The sequence below is a fragment of the Sorghum bicolor genome, chromosome 3, assembly GCF_000003195.3.
Source record: "Sorghum bicolor cultivar BTx623 chromosome 3, Sorghum_bicolor_NCBIv3, whole genome shotgun sequence".
Taxonomy (NCBI): domain Eukaryota; kingdom Viridiplantae; phylum Streptophyta; class Magnoliopsida; order Poales; family Poaceae; genus Sorghum; species Sorghum bicolor.
The window spans coordinates 36,339,476-36,349,385 of NC_012872.2; positions in this window are offsets into that span (position 1 = coordinate 36,339,476).

Below are 9,910 nucleotides of genomic sequence, written 5' to 3' on the forward strand. Positions count from 1 at the left end.
TGGACTGCCCCTAGACTGTGGGTAGCCCTCGGAGAAAGTGGTGGCACCTGGCCACGTAGTTCTGGAGGAGGTGGCGGAGCTCTAAGGTCGTAGTGTGCCCTCAGCATTTGTCGGGGGTCATAGTGGGGGAACGCGGTGTCAGCATCTGATAGGTCTCTCTGGAGGTGAGCTGGAAGAGGCTCTGGCCTAGCACGAAGTATGAGCAAGGTGATCCAATGTGCGTATGGCAACTGACGCCGACCCCTGAAACTCTCTGAAATAGTATCCTCAATCTCTGACACTATTAAATCCCACAAATCAAATGGTGTCTTCGAGATCAGGTGGGCTACCAACCACTGCTGAATCCTGGTGAAGCCGTCTCTATAGCTGGACCTGGAAAAGAGTGTCTTCCTCAACACGAAGTCAAGGATCTTGGCTGGACGTGCCAGGTCACCCACTGTCCTGTTGGAGCCCTCTCCAAAGGGCTGATGGAAATAGGGAGCTACAAAGTCAACCGATGGTAGAGCACCACCGTGAGGACATCGAGGAGGCTCGAAGTTCCCGTAGCAAAGCTGATGGATCCAAGTGGAATAGGCTCTCAATCCAAGAACCTCTCAGGCCCTCTGAGCTGTCACCCTATAGTCAGTGCCTGCCAATGCGTAATGGATGTAGCTATGGTCTGGTGAAACCCACACTGAGGCATAGAACTCCCGTACCCACTCCTCACAATAGGTACCTGGTAAAGCAAGGAACTCTGGGAGACCGATCAGGTAAGTGAAATACCGCCTGATGTCTGCACCGACCACGTTCCCAAGCACCTCAAGGTCGAGCACTCCGTGCTCCCTGAACTGAGTCGCTGAACGGACAAAGGCCTCATATAGATCCTCGTGAACCACTGTATAGAATCTGGCACTGGCTCTTGGATCCCTGGAAGCTGGAAACCAAGTCGGAAAAGGAATGAACCACAGCTGCTGGATCTCTCAAGCGGAGACCTAGGTGTAATCCTTATGAATCCTTACTGGCGCTGGACGTGGAGCTGGAGTACCATGTGCCGGAGTGGAGCGAGCAGAGGAGGTGGACTGACCCTGTGTACCAGTCCTAGGGATGGCCAAAGTACGAGTGCGAGTCGACCTCCTGAGGGGCTGCTCCTGCTGCTGTGCCTCTGTCGAGCCCTCTGCATGGGCCTCTATCTCTGTCTCAGTCTCCTCCTGACGTGGCGGAGCTAGAGCAATACGATGGGGGTGCGCTTGCCTTGTGGGTGCGTATGATTTTACTATGTGGGTGCAAATATGGTGAAAATTTAACTATAATCACTATTTTTTGATATATTTGTGGGTGCGGCCGCACCCACTACAGTGTATATAGATCCGCCCATGCCTCTTGTGCAGACTCTGTCACATTGATCCTAACACGCTGACCTCCTAGCATGATGGTGCCAGGAGGAGTCCCATGAAGTGCCTCAACCTCAAGAACTGCACGCCTCTGTCGTGGCGTGAGATCGGTCCCAATCCTCAGGGCACCAGAGCGTCCACCCCTCTCTGTTGCCTCAGCGGCTGCTGCTACTACGTCGGCCACCTCTGCCTCTCTGTCACTGGCCTTCCTCTTCTTTGTGGCCAGTTTCTTTCCTTTGCCCTTCTCTACGGCTGACAAGCGACGGGGAGGATTACCTCCACCATCACCTCCTGGAGAACCACCTGAGCTGGCTGAAGGACCACTGACATTCTTGCAACGTGCCATTGCAAGAAAACTGCCTCTGAACAACTGCCAACAACTGAGTAACTGACAAACTCCCAAGAGAGATCAACGCACTGCTAGGGATGGAATAGATAGGGTATACATAAGAAAACATAATAACTAGAGATGAGATAACCTTATAAATCGCAAGAACAGATAAGGAACGGGCACGAACGGCTTACAATCCAAAGACGAGACGCGTTCCGGATGAAAGATTATGATCGAAATCCACTGGAGAACACAAATCAACTCCTGAAGGTGCTGCACAGATGAGACAGACCAGATTGAGATCAAAAACCTCATCCTAATCCATTGACACATATAATCAAACAGCTTGAGGGCACAGTTAAGAGAACTCACCCCAAACCCTTGAACTCACACGAGAGGAGGGAATCTCTACGCAGGGAGGAAGGAGGGAGTCTCAGGGACGAGATCTGCATGAGGGAGATGGAGTCCGCTGGAGAAAAATCTCGAAGAAATCGGCGGCGGCGGATCGGCGACTCGGTCTAGGGCTCTAGCGCGGCTGGTCTGTTCGCGGGGAGAAGAAACCGTCTGTGCGAAAAGCCCCTAGGTGCGGGTTATATGCGCCCACTGCGGGGTCACCAGACGCTCTTTATGTGGCACCGGACGCGTCCGGTGACCACCGGACTAAAACATAGAGAGCTCCGCAGATGACCCGATCATCGGACGATGGCCACTGGACGCTGGCCTTAGCGTCCGGTGCCCTAGGGCACGCCTGGCTGAGCACCGGACGCACCTCACCAGATGCTGTAGGGACACTGTTCCTGCATCCGGTGAGTGCTGTCCAGCAGACTCACCACACCGGACGCTCTGCAGGAGAGTCCGGTGCATCGTCCGGTGCACCTCTGAGTCCTTTTTCAACTTTGAACTTCACCCAACTTTCACCCAGCCAAGTTCCAACTTCAAGAAGGTCCAAATGAACACTAATTGGAACTGGTATGAGTGACCTCTCTCAAACACTCAAATTTTCACAAATATTTAGCATTAGGCATAGTAGTTTTTATGAAAATAGTCAAGTGAAAGCACCGAGGAGCATCGTGTGGCCATAAACCTAGGGGTTTAAATTATAATGAGCTTTGAATGCTCCCCCTATCTATGGACGAACACAATGGATGCTCAAAAGATAACCAAAAAGAAATGGTCAACTAACAAGCATGCATATGATATGAGGTGAAATGCAATACTTGAAAGTAAACTAATGCTTGTCAAGTTTGATCCAAGATTAAGCTTTTTCACACACACAAGGGGGTTATCTTAACCATGTTAGACAAGCCCTACACACAATTCTTTTTGTATTTTAGTTTTGGTATGCATGATATGCAAAACAAAAGCTATTTACAAGGTCAACACACAACATCATTTTTTAGTGAAGTTAGAGAGATCAAGCACATTAAGTTCATTTCTCAACATACAAAACCTAGCTTCATCTAGGGATTTTGTGAAGATATCCGCCAATTGATTTTCTGTTCCCACATTCTCTAGGGATATACCACCTTTAGCAACATGATCCCTAAGGAAGTGGTGGCGGATGTCAATATGTTTTGTGCGGGTGTGTTGAACCGGGTTGTTAGCAAGTTTTACGGCACTTTCGTTGTCACACAACAAAGGTACTTTGTCTAGTACTACTCCATAGTCTAGCAAAGTTTGTTTCATGTAAAGTATTTGTGCACAACAAGCACCGGTGGCAATGTATTCCGCCTCGGCCGTTGACAAGGCAACACTATTTTGTTTCTTTGACATCCAAGAGACAAGTGATCTACCTAGGAAGTGGCACCCTCCGGATGTGCTTTTTCTATCAATGCGGCACCCGGCATAATCTGAATCGGAATAACCTACAAGTTGGAATCTTGCACCTTTGGGATACCACAAGCCTAGGCAAGGTGTGTATTTTAGGTACCTAAGAATTCTCTTGACGGAAATCAAGTGAGATTCCATAGGCATTGCTTGATATCTAGCACATGTACACAAACTAAACATGATATCGAGCCTAGATGCGGTGAGGTAGAGTAGACTTCCTATCATGGAACGATAGAGAGTCTTGTCAATTGGGTTACCTCCCTCATCTAAGTCGAGATGCCCATTTGATGCCATGGGAGTCTTGATTGGCTTACAATCCATCATCTTGAATCTCTTGAGAAGATCTTGTGTGTACTACTCATGAGAGATGAAGACCCCTTCCTTCATTTGCTTGACATGAAATCCTAGGAAGAAGGATAGCTCGCCAATCATGGACATCTCAAACTCCTTGGACATCAAATCACCAAATTCCTTGCAAAAATCTTCATTAGTAGAGCCAAAAATAATATCAGCAACATAAACTTGGCAAATGAAGATTTCCCCATTCATTTTCTAGGTGAAGAGTGTTGTGTCAACTTTCCCAATCTTGAAGCTCTTCTCAATGAGGAAGTCCCTAAGCCTCTCATACCAAGCTCTAGGAGCTTGCTTGAGACCATAGAGAGCATTGGACAACCGGTAGACATGCTTGGGGTACCTAGGGTCTTCAAAACCGGGGGGTTGCTCAACATAGACAAGCTCATTAATATAACCATTCAAAAAAGCACTTTTCACATCCATTTGAAACAACTTGATATCATGACTAGATGCATATGCAAGTAGGATATGGATTGCTTCAAGTCTTGCCACCGGTGCAAAGGTTTCACCGAAGTCGAGACCTTCCAGAAAAGCCTTTTGCCACGAGCCTTGCCTTGTTGCGCACCACTTTGACTTGATCATCCTTCTTGTTCCGGAAGACCCACTTTGTTCCAATCACTCTTGCATCTTTTGGTCGCTCTTCAAGTGTCCATACTTGATTGCGAGAGAAGTTGTTCAACTCCTCTTGCATGGCAATGATCCAATCCGCATCACGAAGAGCTTCCTCTATAGTCTTTGGTTCATCTTCAAGAGACACAAAAGCGTGATGTTCAATAAATAAAGCATGTCTAGAGCGTGTAGTTACACCATGTGATGGACTCCCGATGATGAGATCTTGAGAGTGATCTTGAAGGAGATGTGATGATCTTCTTGGCGCCACTTGAGGGATTGCTTGGGGAGCATCAACATCTTGAGCTTGTGCCACCGCTTGCTCATGAGTGACTAGAGTGTCTTCATGAGCATCTCTCACGTCCTTCTCTTCATCTTGTGGTACATGTGAGGTAGAAGGTGGCTCAATGACTTGCACATCATCATCTTCTTTTGGCTTGATGTCTCGCACCGGCATATTCTTCATGGCATCCCTCAATTGTTCACCACCTACATCATCAAGATTATCACTTGCTCCTTGGGAGCCATTAGTCTCATCAAATTTAACATCAAATGTCTCTTCAATCATGTTTGTGGCATGATTAAAGACCCTATATGCCTTGGACTTTGATGAATAGCCAACCAAGTAGCCAATGTCACATCTTCTTTGGAACTTGCACAAGTGTCGGCGCTTCTTGTAGATGTAGCATTTGCACCCAAACACTCTGAAGAATGAGACATCAGGCTTCTTCCCATTGAGCAACTCATATGGTGTCTTCTCTAGGAACTTGTGAGGAAAGAGCCGATTTGATGAATAGCATGCGGTGTTGATTGCCTCGGCCCACATCTTCTCCGAAGTGTTGTACTCATCTAGCATTGTTCTTGCCAAGGTGATCAATGTCCGATTCTTTCTTTCTACAACCCCATTTTGTTGTGGTGTGTATGTTGAGGAGAACTCATGTTTGATTCCACCTTCATCACAATATTCTTCAATGTTGGTGTTGTCAAACTCTTTGCCATTATCACTCCTAATCTTCTTGATCTTGACATCAAATTGATTTTGGGCATTCTTTGCAAACTTCTTGAATATTGATGCAACTTCGGCCTTGTCTTGCAAGAAGAATGTCCAAGTGTACCGGGAGTAATCATCAACTATGACCAAGCAATATTTGTTGCCTCCAAGACTAGAATATGTGGTTGGTCCAAATAAATCCATGTGGAGTAGCTCAAGCACTCTTGAAGTAGAGAGATAGGCCATGGTTGGATGAGTGTTTGCAACTTGCTTGCCGGCTTGACATGCACTACAAAGCTTGTCCTTTTCAAATGTCACATCCTTCAAGCCTCTAATCAATTCTTTCTTCATTGTTGATATTTGGGAACGCAATAAGAAATTGATCCGCAAGCGCACGGATATCGGTGAGCACTTCACCTGGGAGGTTATCCAGAGTATCGTATTTATTTTTTTACCACTAGGAGAAAGAATGCATCTAACTAACCCAATCTATTACTACTAACCTTTAGGCTACAAAGAATGTTTCTCGATGTGAGTGATATATAGAGAAGACTACAACCGTAATCTCTTTCTAATCTTGGTAAGGATGACCTACTGTTCTCTTGGGGAAGCTTACGGAATCTAGACAGCACAGAGGATGTTCGACCTGCACCTATAACCCTATCGATCCTACTAACGGGATATGGTCTGCAAAGATAACTCGAAAATGTCACGTTCCACGCTACTACCACGGTCTAGCTAGTGAGGGGATATCTATGAGTATTCTAGCCCAAACACCATGTCTACACTAGAGATGATTTCTCTAAACTCTATGCGAAGAGATTAAAGTAAACTCATAAACCAAAGAACAATAAAACAAGAACTTACTAGAATTTAGAAGTCAAAATACTGAAGAATCCTAGGAGCAATCCTCGGGTTAGAAGACTTGATCCCGCAGGTACAACCTCGGAGTAGACACCGACAGGCCGGGCTTCCTCCGATCTACACCTCCACTCTATCTCTCTCAATCTACTAGAAACTAGAAGATCCAATTCTACTCACAATGGTTGCTAAGCCCTAAGTCTATTTAGAGGAGAGGTATTCCTTTGAGGGCTCCTCTCAACTCTATGATGAACTTGTGTCTCCTCCAGGGGCCAGGGGGTCTGCTTATATAGTCCCCTCAGGTGAACGTGGGCCGTCGGATCAAACCGACATTGATTGAACGGTTATCCTTGATCCTTTAGGTTGGTGGAGCGTAATCCCGAAAGAGAGTCCTGATCGGACTCCAGAGGGGGGCGGGCGCCCTGGTCCCTAGGGCGGGCGCCCTGGGCTAGGCCCCGTTCTGCCTCCGCTTCGTTCTCGTGGCTTCTGGAGTCTTCTAGATGCTAGAAAATTGTGCGGTACATTATTATCTCTATGTAATCTCGACATGTGGGCCTTTCTCCTTATTTTCTGATAACCCCCTGCAGAAACAGATAAACAACAAAACTCGTGGAATTCTGTCAGATCAAACCCTAGTTCTAGGTGTTGTTTGCATATTGGTCCTTTCTCTTGTTTATTTAATAATTAAAATTGATACTTAAGAACCGTCAACAAATACCCCCATACTTAGGCTTTTACTCATCCTCGAGAAAAGGTTGGTTAAGAAAATATCTAGGGTAAAACATTGTAAAGCATTTTCTTCATACCTGCAGGGTGTAAGAATTCACTGTGTACTGTAGTCAGGGAAATATATGGTTAAGAGTAGAGGTCCTTTCTTCTCAATCCTGTTACTTGGAGTTTTTGTATATTTTTGAAAAGAAATTTAGCATACCTTTATCCTCATAGGTTCAATTAGATCACTCATTTATCTTTTATATATCTCACTGAGGCTGTTTTAGTTTGCAAAAATTCTCAAGCATAATTACCTTGCACTTATTGCCTGATCAAAACGGGATCCGAGGAGAGGAATGCCATACTCTTAGATCAAAGACTTTGGAAATTAAAAACTTGTCAACTCTTGCTGGCATATTGCTTATTAGAGGGACCATGGGCTATCATTTTCTTCTTTTCTTCTCTCTCTCTTTTTTTCAGGTGGATACCGAGGTACCCCTAATTCTACTGCCGGACACTTGTGTATTTTTTTCTGCGAGGTTGTCGAGCACTTGCTCCTTTTTATTTCCTCGAAATATCCTTATTTTTGCATAGCCCATGCCTCTAACGCAATAATACTTCAGAAGAGTGAATCTTTCTGAATAAATGTCTTGATCTTAGGAGCATGATACATCTCTCAACAAGGGTCTAACTCATTTTGAACAAACTCAATACAGAGTAGATAGCTTTTACAATTATCATATTAATATTTTCAGGTTTATTAGGCATATAAAACACTGAGGATGGTAGCTAGAATTTTTGAATAAATTCTCCAAGCAATGATGATATCAAGAATAAGATACTCATACTCTACCATCTCATATTCCACAATGACTTTAAGTAACACAGGGTTTTAAAATGATTTTTCAATAATTGCAGGTTTTCAGGAAATAGCACAAAGTGAGATTAATCATGATTAGAAACATTTTAATCTTTTTAATTTATCATGTCGGAGACAATATTCTGCATAATCCAAGATATATGTATATGTAAAGTGAAGTGTGCAGAGTATGTACCTGAATCGTGGAGTGGTGTAGTCGAAGTGTGTTTGGCATGTCGAGGGATCTCCCCCATACTTGTTTTCTGCTTTCTTGCACAAAAATAAAGTAGAGACACACAAGACATAATAATAATACTCTTTATTAATCTTGAGGCATTTATTACAAATGACTAGTAGCAAACTGAAACTAATAATAGATCTAAACCGAATTTAAAGATGAAGATAAATAACTATGATGTATTGCCTCAAGATCTAATCTAGATAAATTAGCGGTGTTCTAACTCCCTGGTCTTCTTATTGGCACTAACAAGGTCATGCCTAAGGCCTAATATAATGGTGTTGTGGTTAGAGAGCTGCCTAGTGATGGAGTTAACTGAGGACTGAAGGTCTATGATGACCCTATCTAGCCCGCGAACGTCCTCATCAATATCTACTATAGTCTTGCGACGCTGAGGAGGTGTCTCGAAAGCATTGAGAGCGTGCTTCGGGGCTGCTTTTGGAGGGATGAAACGGACATTAGCTGCTCTAATCCCTTCAAAGTAAGGCCTCTCATCCTCCGTAGTGTAGCGGATGTTGCTGATCTCGCCGCTCCGGTTGGTCTTGACTCCAACGACCCTCTCATTGGGTCTGGGTGGAAGGATCCTTGTGCCGGCTGGCACCTTGATGGTAGTCTCCTTCTTGGCTGATGGTCCCTTGAGAAGTAGGGGCTGTGGTGGTGCAGTGAGAACTGGTTGAGCATGGTAGGATTGGGCGAAGCTACGTTGGCGTAATGGCATGGCTTCTAGCTGTCGCTCTGTATTGGCCGGGACGAGAGCAAGGGCATCGGGGTCTTCCTTAGGCTTCATGTTGAGGTTGAAGGGGACAACTTCCCAACCATCGTGGAACTCTTCGGCCATTGGAACAGCGAGGAACTAAGCAAACTCTAATTGAAAAGGAGAGAAGGCTTGAATAGATTGGTGTTTGAAAACTGACGTCAGGGGTTTGTTTATATAGGGGTCAAAAAGTGCCTCTAGGGGTTGTTCGGGTTACTCCCGTCGCCGTGCGTGCGAAACTTTCCATCTGTGTGATTATTTGGTTTACCATAAATGTGTTTTCCGCGACGGAGGAAATCGGGACCGAGATGGGTCAGGGGTTGGGTGCCCGCCCTCTTCATCAGGGCGCCTGCCCTGTGTCTCACCCGTCTATGGGCCCGCTTCCTCGAGCGTGCTTCTAGATGCAGACTTTATTAGAAAAATATAAACGTGGCCCAAAAATGTCAGATTAAAAAGTTGGGCTCTAATTCTCCATGGGAAGGTAAAAATGGATTACGTATATTTCTTCTAATTCTTTATTGGGCTCTAAAAATAACTTAAGACGTTGACCATTTACCTTGAATAACGTACCTTCATCATTTTGAAGTGTGATAGCTCCGTGGGATGATGAATTGATTACCTTGAATGGTCCTTTCCATTTACTCCAGAGTTTTCCATGCCCGAAAAGCTTCACCCTGTAATTAAAAAGTAATACCTTATCTCCGGGTGTGAACTCCTTCTTGATCCTCTTGTCATGCTACCTTTTGACGCTTTCTTTATAGATCTTTGAATTGTGATATGCTTTCTCTCACCATTCTTCCAATTCTGATAGTTGCATTCTTCTATAATCTACAACGACATCTTGGTCCATATTCCATCTCCTTATGGCCCAGTGTGCTTTGAACTCTAATTCAACAGGTAGGTGGCAAGTCTTCCCGTACACCAATTGGTATGGGGACATTCCAATTGGGGTCTTGTATGCTGTCTGGTATGCCCAGAGTGCATCGGGTAACTTGTCTTTCC